The sequence below is a fragment of the Schistocerca piceifrons genome, unplaced genomic scaffold (genome assembly GCF_021461385.2).
Source record: "Schistocerca piceifrons isolate TAMUIC-IGC-003096 unplaced genomic scaffold, iqSchPice1.1 HiC_scaffold_961, whole genome shotgun sequence".
Lineage (NCBI taxonomy): Eukaryota > Metazoa > Arthropoda > Insecta > Orthoptera > Acrididae > Schistocerca > Schistocerca piceifrons.
In genome coordinates, this window is record NW_025729236.1 from 1,472,501 (window position 1) to 1,485,000 (window position 12,500).

The following is a 12,500-nucleotide window of genomic DNA, read 5'->3' on the forward strand; positions in this document are numbered from 1 at the left end:
GAATAGGTTGAGGTCGTTTCGGCCCCAAGGCCTCTAATCATTCGCTTTACCGGATGAGACTCGTACGAGCACCAGCTATCCTGAGGGAAACTTCGGAGGGAACCAGCTACTAGATGGTTCGATTAGTCTTTCGCCCCTATACCCAGCTCCGACGATCGATTTGCACGTCAGAATCGCTACGGACCTCCATCAGGGTTTCCCCTGACTTCGTCCTGGCCAGGCATAGTTCACCATCTTTCGGGTCCCAACGTGTACGCTCTAGGTGCGCCTCACCTCGCAATGAGGACGAGACGCCCCGGGAGTGCGGAGGCCGCCGCCCCGTGAAGGGCGGGGAAGCCCCATCCTCCCTCGGCCCGCGCAAGGCGAGACCTTCACTTTCATTACGCCTTTAGGTTTCGTACAGCCCAATGACTCGCGCACATGTTAGACTCCTTGGTCCGTGTTTCAAGACGGGTCGTGAAATTGTCCAAAGCTGAAGCGCCGCTGACGGGAGCGATTATTCCGCCCGAGAGCATCCCGAGCCAACAGCGGCGCGGGTCCGGGGCCGGGCCAGGTAGGTCCGTCATCCGGGAAGAACCGCGCGCGCTTGCCGGGAGCCCGAGCGCCCAAAGGGGCGAATCGACTCCTCCAGATATACCGCCGGGCAGCCAGCCAGGACACCGGGGCTCTGCCCAACAGACGCGAACCGAGGCCCGCGGAAGGACAGGCTGCGCACCCGGGCCGTAGGCCGGCACCCAGCGGGTCGCGACGTCCTACTAGGGGAGAAGTGCGGCCCACCGCACACCGGAACGGCCCCACCCCGCGGCGAGTGGAAAGGCAACCCGACACGACTCCGCCGCGGATTGCTCCGCGCGGGCGGCCGGCCCCATCTGCCGAGGGCGGAGGCCAGTGGCCGGATGGGCGTGAATCTCACCCGTTCGACCTTTCGGACTTCTCACGTTTACCCCAGAACGGTTTCACGTACTTTTGAACTCTCTCTTCAAAGTTCTTTTCAACTTTCCCTCACGGTACTTGTTCGCTATCGGTCTCGTGGTCATATTTAGTCTCAGATGGAGTTTACCACCCACTTGGAGCTGCACTCTCAAGCAACCCGACTCGAAGGAGAGGTCCCGCCGACGCTCGCACCGGCCGCTACGGGCCTGGCACCCTCTACGGGCCGTGGCCTCATTCAAGTTGGACTTGGGCTGGGCGCGAGGCGTCGGGGTAGTGGACCCTCCCAAACACCACATGCCACGACAGGCGGCAGCCTGCGGGGTTCGGTGCTGGACTCTTCCCTGTTCGCTCGCCGCTACTGGGGGAATCCTTGTTAGTTTCTTTTCCTCCGCTTAGTAATATGCTTAAATTCAGCGGGTAGTCTCGCCTGCTCTGAGGTCGTTGTACGAGGTGTTGCACGCCACACCGCCAGCCGGCTGTGCACGCTACCGAGAAAGTACCGGTATGCGAACCGCCAGGCGACGGGCGCGCATCGCACGTTTGAGGAGACGCGGCCGGCCCCACAGGCGGCCGCGACACTCCCAGGTCTGCGAAGCGGGGCAAACGCCGCGCGCTTCAGTATACGTAGCCGACCCTCAGCCAGACGTGGCCCGGGAACGGAATCCATGGACCGCAATGTGCGTTCGAAACGTCGATGTTCATGTGTCCTGCAGTTCACATGTCGACGCGCAATTTGCTGCGTTCTTCATCGACCCACGAGCCGAGTGATCCACCGTCCTGGGTGATCTTTTCTCAAGTTTCCGCCGTCTCTTTCGAGACGGTCGCATAGGCGGGAGTGAGGCGTGTGGCGGCCCCTGTTCCAGCGTTCTGTGTCCAACGGCCTCACGGCCGACGGGCGTCGTACGGCTCCACACCGGAGCGGACAGGCACTCGGGCGAAAGTCATTCAAAACCGGCGCCAGGCGCCAGGTGCCGCAGGCCAGCCGCTCCAGCGCTTCAGCGCTCGTACCACACAACATTGCCGCTAGTTTTGAGAGGCACGCGTGGTTCCGCACGCGGCGCACGGCTACGGCGAGCCGTACAGGTAGCGTGTTGCGCGACACGACACGCACATCGAAAGACATGCAGTCTAGTCGGTAATGATCCTTCCGCAGGTTCACCTACGGAAACCTTGTTACGACTTTTACTTCCTCTAAATGATCAAGTTTGGTCATCTTTCCGGTAGCATCGGCAACGACAGAGTCAATGCCGCGTACCAGTCCGAAGACCTCACTAAATCATTCAATCGGTAGTAGCGACGGGCGGTGTGTACAAAGGGCAGGGACGTAATCAACGCGAGCTTATGACTCGCGCTTACTGGGAATTCCTCGTTCATGGGGAACAATTGCAAGCCCCAATCCCTAGCACGAAGGAGGTTCAGCGGGTTACCCCGACCTTTCGGCCTAGGAAGACACGCTGATTCCTTCAGTGTAGCGCGCGTGCGGCCCAGAACATCTAAGGGCATCACAGACCTGTTATTGCTCAATCTCGTGCGGCTAGAAGCCGCCTGTCCCTCTAAGAAGAAAAGTAATCGCTGACAGCACGAAGGATGTCACGCGACTAGTTAGCAGGCTAGAGTCTCGTTCGTTATCGGAATTAACCAGACAAATCGCTCCACCAACTAAGAACGGCCATGCACCACCACCCACCGAATCAAGAAAGAGCTATCAATCTGTCAATCCTTCCGGTGTCCGGGCCTGGTGAGGTTTCCCGTGTTGAGTCAAATTAAGCCGCAGGCTCCACTCCTGGTGGTGCCCTTCCGTCAATTCCTTTAAGTTTCAGCTTTGCAACCATACTTCCCCCGGAACCCAAAAGCTTTGGTTTCCCGGAGGCTGCCCGCCGAGTCATCGGAGGAACTGCGGCGGATCGCTGGCTGGCATCGTTTATGGTTAGAACTAGGGCGGTATCTGATCGCCTTCGAACCTCTAACTTTCGTTCTTGATTAATGAAAACATACTTGGCAAATGCTTTCGCTTCTGTTCGTCTTGCGACGATCCAAGAATTTCACCTCTAACGTCGCAATACGAATGCCCCCGCCTGTCCCTATTAATCATTACCTCGGGTTCCGAAAACCAACAAAATAGAACCGAGGTCCTATTCCATTATTCCATGCACACAGTATTCAGGCGGGCTTGCCTGCTTTAAGCACTCTAATTTGTTCAAAGTAAACGTGCCGGCCCACCGAGACACTCAATAAAGAGCACCCTGGTAGGATTTCAACGGGGTCCGCCTCGGGACGCACGAGCACGCACGGGGCGGTCGCACGCCTTCGGCTCGCCCCACCGGCAGGACGTCCCACGATACATGCCAGTTAAACACCGACGGGCGGTGAACCAACAGCGTGGGACACAAATCCAACTACGAGCTTTTTAACCGCAACAACTTTAATATACGCTATTGGAGCTGGAATTACCGCGGCTGCTGGCACCAGACTTGCCCTCCAATAGATACTCGTTAAAGGATTTAAAGTGTACTCATTCCGATTACGGGGCCTCGGATGAGTCCCGTATCGTTATTTTTCGTCACTACCTCCCCGTGCCGGGAGTGGGTAATTTGCGCGCCTGCTGCCTTCCTTGGATGTGGTAGCCGTTTCTCAGGCTCCCTCTCCGGAATCGAACCCTGATTCCCCGTTACCCGTTACAACCATGGTAGGCGCAGAACCTACCATCGACAGTTGATAAGGCAGACATTTGAAAGATGCGTCGCCGGTACGAGGACCGTGCGATCAGCCCAAAGTTATTCAGAGTCACCAAGGCAAACGGACCGGACGAGCCGACCGATTGGTTTTGATCTAATAAAAGCGTCCCTTCCATCTCTGGTCGGGACTCTGTTTGCATGTATTAGCTCTAGAATTACCACAGTTATCCAAGTAACGTGGGTACGATCTAAGGAACCATAACTGATTTAATGAGCCATTCGCGGTTTCACCTTAATGCGGCTTGTACTGAGACATGCATGGCTTAATCTTTGAGACAAGCATATGACTACTGGCAGGATCAACCAGGGAGCTGCGTCAACTAGAGCTGAGCAGCCGGCCGCCCGGGAGTGTGTCCCGGGGGCCCGCGCGAACACGCAAGCGTCCGCTCAATCATTCTGCAAACAGGAGGAGGCTGAGCTCCCCTGCACAATACACCTCGAAACCCTCTCAGGTCCCGGCGGCGCGCAGCGCCGTCCCAAGTACTTGGTCGGGTTCGAGAGAGGCGCAATCGCCCGGAGTTAGGCGAGTAGACGCTTTCGGTGCGACCACCCGTGCTCCCAACTGAGCTTGCCGCTGCCGACAGAGGCCCGGGAGCGTGCTGTCGTGGCATTGCCGGCGGGAGACAACACGCGCCACCTACGGTGACCGGCAGCTCCAACGCCAGCGCCACAGAAGGACAAAAGCCCCACTTGGGTGCCGAAGCGAACTCTCCCAGCACAGCGCACGCGCCAACACATCCGCACAGCTGCGATACAAACCACCAGCGAGAACCGCTGGGGCGACCGAGCAGCAGACGGCGTCGCGGCGCCGAGCGCCGGGCGGCGGCGCATCCTCAACGCACACAGTCCTCAATCGGACCAGCACACTGAAGATGTCCACCGCGCTTCGCACCGGGCCCGCGAGGACCTACTTTGGCCGCACGGCGCCGCGCGCAGGGTGCGCCGGCGCGCAGCTGCGACGCCTGCCGCGTCCGTCGGCCGGCGCGCCTGCCACTGGCCGCCCCCACCAGCCGGCTGTAGCGCGTGCGCCCACGCACCGCGCGGCCAGCACGCCGGGAGGCGCCCCCTCACCGGCCGGGGACGGTCCCACCCAGCCACCGCCGCGTATCGCTTCACACCCAGATGCCGTTCAGTTTCATCGGCATGGTGGGTATCGCTGGAACAACCGGTTAGTACCTCAACCTATCGTCGCCATCACCGATTCACCCCTAGCGAGAACAACCGCACCACAACGGGTTACCATTTCTTCATTTGCGTAACTTCACCAGCAAACGTAGGCGTCCATCGCCATTAGCAACTTCAACGATTATTGCATGCCTGTGTCAGGTGTCACGCCACACTACGTCTGCCCACATACACGCAACAAAATGTGCACGCCTAGACAATACGTGGAAGGTGGCCCCCGTACGTATGCGATGTCCATTGCTCGAACGACTGTCAACCGGCCTCTGTAGCATGTCGCAGATATGGAACGCGGTGCACCATGCTATCACGGTGTTTGAGGAGAGACGACTAGGTCCGAATACATCAACACACAGCTCATGCTGATCGCCATCCACGGCGTCCGTTCCTCCCACACGTCTCTATGGCGTACCACACTGCAATCCAGCTCTCATAGGGAGACGACACGTAGCTGCGTGCACAATATTTGCACTGTATGGTCCGCCGTTTTTGGGCGCAGTCGTTGTACGGTCACACATGTGCCACGATGTATCATTCAGTACATAAGGACGAATGTGCAGTACAGATTGTGGTTTATGCGTACGACATCAGCGGACAGTTGACACAGGCCGCACCACAACGTAGCCTGAGTACGTCGCATGCGAAGGGCATTGAACATGCAAACTTCTCACCAACCAGCTTGCGAAGGCAGGGGGCAAGGTGGGGACGTGGGGAGGGGTGGGGGGGGGGGGGCGGCATGTACGTCCTGCTGCCATCCACATAACAGTGTACAGCAGGAGCATGTGGAAAGTCAGCAAGACTTGCAAGGTGTTTAACATGAAGCGATACACAGGGGAGCGGGCAGTGCGAGTAGCGAACTATATTGCGAGGGTTGCGGGTGGGCAACACTACACTAATTGAACGAGTCGTATAACAATTACAGAGCAGGTTTAGGCGACAACGTGGGTTACGTTAGCGGACAACGTGGGTTACGTTAAGGCACAACGTGGGTTACGTTAAGGCACAACGTGGGTTACGTTAAGGCACAACGTGGGTTACGTTAAGGCACAACGTGGGTTACGTTAAGGCACAACGTGGGTGACGTTAAGGCACAACGTGGGTTACGTTAAGGCACAACGTGGGTTACGTTAAGGCACAACGTGGGTTACGTTAAGGCACAACGTGGGTTACGTTAAGGCACAACGTGGGTTACGTTAAGGCACAACGTGGGTTACGTTAGGGCACAACATGGGTTACGTTAGGGCACAACATGGGTTAGGTTAGGGGACAACATGGGTTAGGTTAGGGGACAACATGGGTTAGGTTAGGGGACAACATGGGTTAGGTTAGGGGACAACATGGGTTAGGTTAGGGGACAACATGGGTTAGGTTAGGGGACAACATGGGTTAGGTTAGGGGACAACGTGGGTTAGGTTAGGGGACAACGTGGGTTAGGTTAGGGGACAACGTGGGTTAGGTTAAGGCACAACGTGGGTTAGGTTAAGGCACAACGTGGGTTACGTTAAGGCACAACGTGGGTTACGTTAAGGCACAACGTGGGTTACGTTAAGGCACAACGTGGGTTACGTTAAGGCACAACGTGGGTTACGTTAAGGCACAACGTGGGTTACGTTAAGGCACAACGTGGGTTACGTTAAGGCACAACGTGGGTTACGTTAAGGCACAACGTGGGTTACGTTAAGGCACAACGTGGGTTACGTTAAGGCACAACGTGGGTTACGTTAAGGCACAACGTGGGTTACGTTAAGGCACAACGTGGGTTAGGTTAAGGCACAACGTGGGTTACGTTAAGGCACAACGTGGGTTACGTTAAGGCACAACGTGGGTTAGGTTAAGGCACAACATGGGTTAGGTTAAGGCACAACATGGGTTAGGTTAAGGTACAACATGGGTTAGGTTAAGGTACAACATGGGTTAGGTTAAGGTACAACATAGGTTAGGTTAAGGTACAACATAGGTTAGGTTAAGGTACAACATAGGTTAGGTTAAGGTACAACATAGGTTAGGTTAAGGTACAACATAGGTTAGGTTAGGTTAGGTTAGGTTACACGTTGTTGTAAGGAAAGGTGTAGGGGGGGGGGGGGCGGGGGCGGCAGGTTCGTTGATAGTGATTATAGTAAGTGAATGCTTGTGACATGATCAGATTTGTCACGTCAGGATGCACCTTTGGCTTATTAGAGGCGGCGCTCCAATTCTATGCTTGTGTGAGACCTGTGTCTTTGACTCATGTCATTGTTTGTGCGCTGTGACAGGAGGTACTATTGTGATGTTGGGTGCACCGTTGTATAGGACATGTGTGGGTGTTGGTGCCTGGTCTGCGCAATGGTGGATGTCGAAAGGCTGGGATATTGTATTTTCCGCATGGACCTCCTGGTCTGGTTGTGATAGTGTGGATTGTGTAATGTGGCGGAGAAGATGCACTGGATGTTGTTCCATGCTGGTGCTTACATATTGTATGTGCGCCTGTTAGAAGCAGAGAGTGGTGCGTGATCAGAGTGTCTGGCTGACGTGTGGTTCCCATTGTGGGCAGACTCTTTCAGCATGTATACGGACAGTTGTGTATATTTGCTGTAGTTTGATGGCTCTGCATTGATTACTAATCAGCGCCGTGTGTACGGGTAATCTGGTTCCAGTCCAAAATGTTCCATCTGTGTACATTAGTGACAAAGACTCCCCCCATGCAGTGGGGCTCGGTCTGTTATAGCTCTTCCGCGTAATATATTTGCCCCACGTTTTTGCGACTGCGAGTGCGAGTGCAACGCGCATGGGGACCGACATGCTGATGGCTCGGTATCGGACGCCGTACAGTGAGCAACGCGATCGCGTCTCTCGCTCGTAAGTGGTACAGGTCGCGGCTCATGTATAGGGACAGTATCATACATGGCAGCTCTGGGATGGGTTTCCCCTTTCCAGAGGTGGAATATCATCAGGGATCCCTGAGCTACTGCTCATCCTCCCTTCAAGTCCACCCCCACGTGTCCACTAACCAACTCCACCCCGACAAAGGGAACCAGCTTGCAAAAACTACCCCCATTTTTGGGGGAATGGACCTTCCATTTGAAGAGCGCCTTTAGCCACCCTTTGGGGTGCCCACGGGGAACCACGTGGAGGCGGCGCCGCCACTGCTGACGGCGACCCTTTCGTCAGCAGTATAGCATCCACTTACAGCATGTTCGTACATATGAGGGGACCCAGGGGGACAACCTGTAGTTCCCAGGCTGGCGAGGCCCACATGCTGTCGATCACCAGTTTCCTGGGATCTTAGCCATTTTCTGACCATACAGGTGGTCATGTAACCCTCCGACATACCCTACTTGCCACTGGTGGCCCAGGACCATGTAGAGGTATCATTGGTGGTTTTTTTTGAGAGGCAGCTCTTCACCCCTCCACTCTCAGCCATGGTCCTCCAAGTGTCCAAGAATTTAGGGCTGTTTCGGAATCATTGGGTCTCGAAACTTTTGTTGTTCCCCTAGGCTGAGATTAGCTTCCTTCGGTCGCTTCCTGATTTTTCTGGAGTTAATCGTGATACTTACTCTGTGTTATGCAGTATCCTCGCAACTTCCCGAATATCGAAAGCTTCCTCTGCGAATTCCTTTATCGCTAAGTAGCTTTCTTTTGTCCTTAATAGATTTTCCTTTGACCTGATGGATTCAGGTCCCATTACCCCCATAAGCTGTTCTCTGGGTTCGTTGTATAGTGTGCAGGTGTAGACTATGTGATTTGAGTCTTCTTCCTCGCCACATGTGCATCTGCCATTGTCTTCTATTCCCAGCTCATATATTTTCTTTTTCAGACCGTGGCCTGTCAGAAGACATGTCAGGGAGTATGGTGGAACCAAGCCCCCACGCCAGCCTGTCTGCCATAGTTCCACATTCGGTACCCAGCTAAAAGTTTCCCTGCCATTCTGTGTCCTGTTCCACCTTTCCTGCCACTCTTCCTGCAACATACAGTTTATATGTTTGTTAGCAGTAGATCTAGGGTTTTGCCCCATGACAGCTCTTGGAACCTGGAACCCAGCAACCGAGCCAGCCATTCCATGTTTGGTATGGTATAGCAAGGCTGCTTTGACTATCTCCAGATCAAGTGGCATACACCCTGTGAGTACTTGGAGAGCAACAGTTGACACAGTCCGGCAGGCTCTGGTCATCTGCAAAAGAAATGGTCGTTGGATTGAGTCTAGTATGCGTTTGACATACCGGTGCTTCGTCCGATCTGCCCACGCTGCTGCACCATACCTGCAAACAGAGAGACAGAGACCTTGGTATATTAGTTTTAGTGATTTCTTTTGCAGACCCCACTCTGTTCTGGTCACCCTCAGGAGTGTACCTGAGACTTCACCCAGCTTCTTCTGAATGTTCCTCACATGAGGTGTGAACCACAGTCTTTCGTCAAGGGTTATTCCCAGATATGTGAACTCTTGGACAAACTTTATATTCTTGCCCTCAAATGGTATGGTAGGCGGTCTGTGCCTATCGAAAGTGCCCCTGATGGTCATGGCGACTGTTTTGTGATGGGATATTGCAAGCTTGTTCTGTCTCGTCCACCTGCTGACTTCGCCTAATGCTGTTTTTGCTCGTTCCTCTATTTGTTTCCTACTTTGCCCCTTAATTATAATTGCCAGGTCGTCTGCGTAGGCCACCTTTGCCCACTGCTCGCCCTCCCTCTCGACAACCATCTCGTCAAAGACGAGGTTCCAGAGGAATGGGCCACAAATGGAGCCTTGTGGACAACCCTTTGTGACCCATTTCTCCACGACACCAGCCTTGCTGCTCACCATCACCTTTCGGTTCCTAAAATAATCTCCCATCAGGTCGTACAGGTTTCGTGGGCATTGGATTTGTCTTAGTCGCCTCATAACACTGGGCCACCATAGGTTATCAAAGGCGCCTGCTATATCTACAAACACTACAACCACATACCTCTCCTCACATTGTACGTGGCTTAGTACTTGCCTAATGGCCATCTCTGTTGATGCACCTTTCCTGAAGCCAAACTGATTTGGGGCCTTCAGGTCCGATTCCTCATATCGTTTCTCAAGACGATTTACAATAAGCCGTTCTAGGACTTTCCCTAGGATGGGGAGAAGGCATATTGGGCGGTATGATTTTGGCTCATCCCTTGGTTTGTCCTCCGATTTGAGAAGTATGCACACTCTTCCTTTCTTCCATGTTTCTGGGACTCTCCTTTCCCGTAGACAGGTGTTGTATATCTCTGAAAGGAGGTGAGGGCTGGTATGCCATACTCTTTTGATCACTGCATCATCAATGCCATCAGGACCTGTTGCTCTTCCTGGTTTGCAGGCCTTAATAGCAGCGCCTATTTCCTCAGTTGTAAAGTCTGGATCCAGCTCCACATTGTTGTAACTCTCGTTTTCGAGTTTCACAACTAGCTGATCTTCAGTATCCTGATCCGCATCGTCGTCAGGTAAGAGGGTTTGGAGCAGTGATTTTATAGTCTCTTCCCATGTCATGGTAAGAGTCTGGTTCCCAGTTTTAATGTTGCTAATTACATTCTCTGTGCCGTATTTAGGCTGGAGTACCCTTCTCGTTATGGCCCATGGATCGTTTTTGTCACAGTCAGAGACCCACTTCTGCCATGTCTCTTCTTTCGCCTTGGCTATTTCCTTGTTGAACCTGTTTTTAATTTTGTTGTAGTTGCTCTTTGCAGCTACCAGAGCAGTTTCGTTTCCGCTTTTGCGTGTGTGTTGTAGTAATCGCCGTGCAGACATGGTATCCCGCCGCAGGTTTGCTAGTTTTGTGTTCCACCATGGTACTGGATTTTGCACCTGTCTCTTCCTTCTCATTGATTTTTTACAGCTCTCATAGACTGCCACCTGCAGTCTGTTTACCTTTTCGTTGACTCCCTCCTGTGGATTTTGTAGCCAGTTCTCTGTGGCACTAATGAGCTGTCTATCAAAAATGGACCACTTTGCACAGCTTGTATTGTAATTTGGGAGTTCTTCTTTTGCCCTCAATCTTTGGGGTACTCTGGCCTCATAAGTGATCGCCCTGTGGTCACTTGATGTCCATTCCTCATGGACCATCCACCTACACAGCATTCTGGCAGCTAAGGGTGTACATATAGTAACATCGATATTACTCTCCCCATTGGGCCCACTGAAAGTAGTTAGCTGCGATCTCTCATTTATGACCAGAAGACCATGTTGAGAGATAAAGTCCTCCAACTTTCTGCCTGCCTCGTCTGTTGTTTGGCTGTGCCAGACTGGTGAGTTGGCATTTGTATCAGCTCCTATGACTATTGCTTTCCCACTCAGTTTGTCCAGGATGACCTCCAATTCTTGGAGGAACTGATCTATAGGTGAACCATATTGGCAGTAGAGGCTAACTACATAAATCTCGCCAAAATTCCCACTTACACTAGCAACAGCCATGTGCTTGTTGCAGAAATTTGTGAGCTGCATTGCTGTTAGTGTCTGCGACCTAGCTGCTATAGCTGCCTTTGTCGCTCCATCTTTGGCGCTATACATGAGCTGGTAATTTGGGGGATAGCCTACTACTTTGTTGTTTATACAGTAGGGTTCCTGTATCAACAGCACATCCACATTCTCCTCATTTACCCTCTGTGCCAGTTGATCAGGGACTACTTTTGCCCTTTGCCCATTTATTTGGAGAATCCTTATGACATTGTTCTGTGTGCCAGTCCCTTGTCTTCTTCCAGTTCGCAGAACTGAATCGTCCCTACTGGCCATAATCAGTTCTGTAGGTTATTATGGCCTTGACTCTGTTATATTCTGGGCAGGATTTCTCTGTTACGGCATGGTTGTGTGGCTTCTTAGCACGCTTGCAGTTTGCACAGTGTGCTTGCTGATCTTTCGTTGGGCAGTCCTTGTAGGTGTGTCCAGATGCTGCGCAGTGACCACAGGTGTTTTCTGCACTCGTGCACTTTGCAGCTGTGTGTCCATGTCCCTGGCATTTAAAACACCTGTTTATGTTGTTGTAGTTTCTCACTTTGTGTGAGGTACAATTTATGTAGACACGGCCCTGCTGTGTTAGCTTATTCCAGATCTCTGGTGTTGTCTCCAAAACCAAGTTTACATCTTCCCGTTCCTTTGGGCCAGTCTTGAACAGCACCTTGATGCCATCCATAACTTCTTCCTGAGACGTGTTGAGCCTGGAGAGGTTTCTTTCAAACAGCTCAGTTTTCAGCTCCTCTTCTGTTGTCTGTCTTGGGACGTCGAAAATGATTACTTTTGGATTTCTTTTCTTTGGATCTGATATAGCAATTCCGGACTGAGCTATGTCTCCACACTTCCTTATTTTTTCTGCATCCTGATCGTTTGGGACCTCAAGAACAATGCCTTTGTCTTTTACTGCCTTACATTTTGAGATCCTTACATCTTTTAGTGAAGTGGCGATTAGCGTCCTTACTGTTTCTTGAAGTTCTTTGTCCGTTTTCTGAGCTCCCTCTGCTGGTTTGATCATGAGAATTTTTGGTTGCTGGGTCTTCCTGGGCTCGTTTTTTGGTATGGATGGTTGTGCCGCTGCCTTGCTGGCATAGCTCTCGACTTTTACAGGAGATGTATTTAGAGTAGCCTTGACACATCTCAGCTCTGTTGTGAGCTCTAGAATATCCATTTCATATTTCTTCAGTATCTGCTCGTATACTGACAGTTTCCCTAGTATGAATTTC

The 12,500-nt window shown here is 52.7% G+C and overlaps 2 non-coding genes and 1 pseudogene across 2 annotated transcripts; all 3 read right to left on the reverse strand.

The window, feature by feature from the left end:
* LOC124774378 overlaps window positions 1–1,374 on the reverse strand; it is a 4,222-nt pseudogene extending 2,848 nt beyond the window's left edge.
* A 188-nt stretch (window positions 1,375–1,562) lies between these two features.
* On the reverse strand, window positions 1,563–1,717 carry LOC124774052. Its single transcript, XR_007015047.1, has one exon. It is a non-coding gene; the product is annotated as a 5.8S ribosomal RNA (ribosomal RNA).
* Window positions 1,718–2,069: 352 nt separating this feature from the next.
* LOC124774192 lies at window positions 2,070–3,978 on the reverse strand. Its single transcript, XR_007015184.1, has one exon. It is a non-coding gene; the product is annotated as a small subunit ribosomal RNA (ribosomal RNA).
* Between the last annotated feature and the right edge of the window lie 8,522 nt (window positions 3,979–12,500).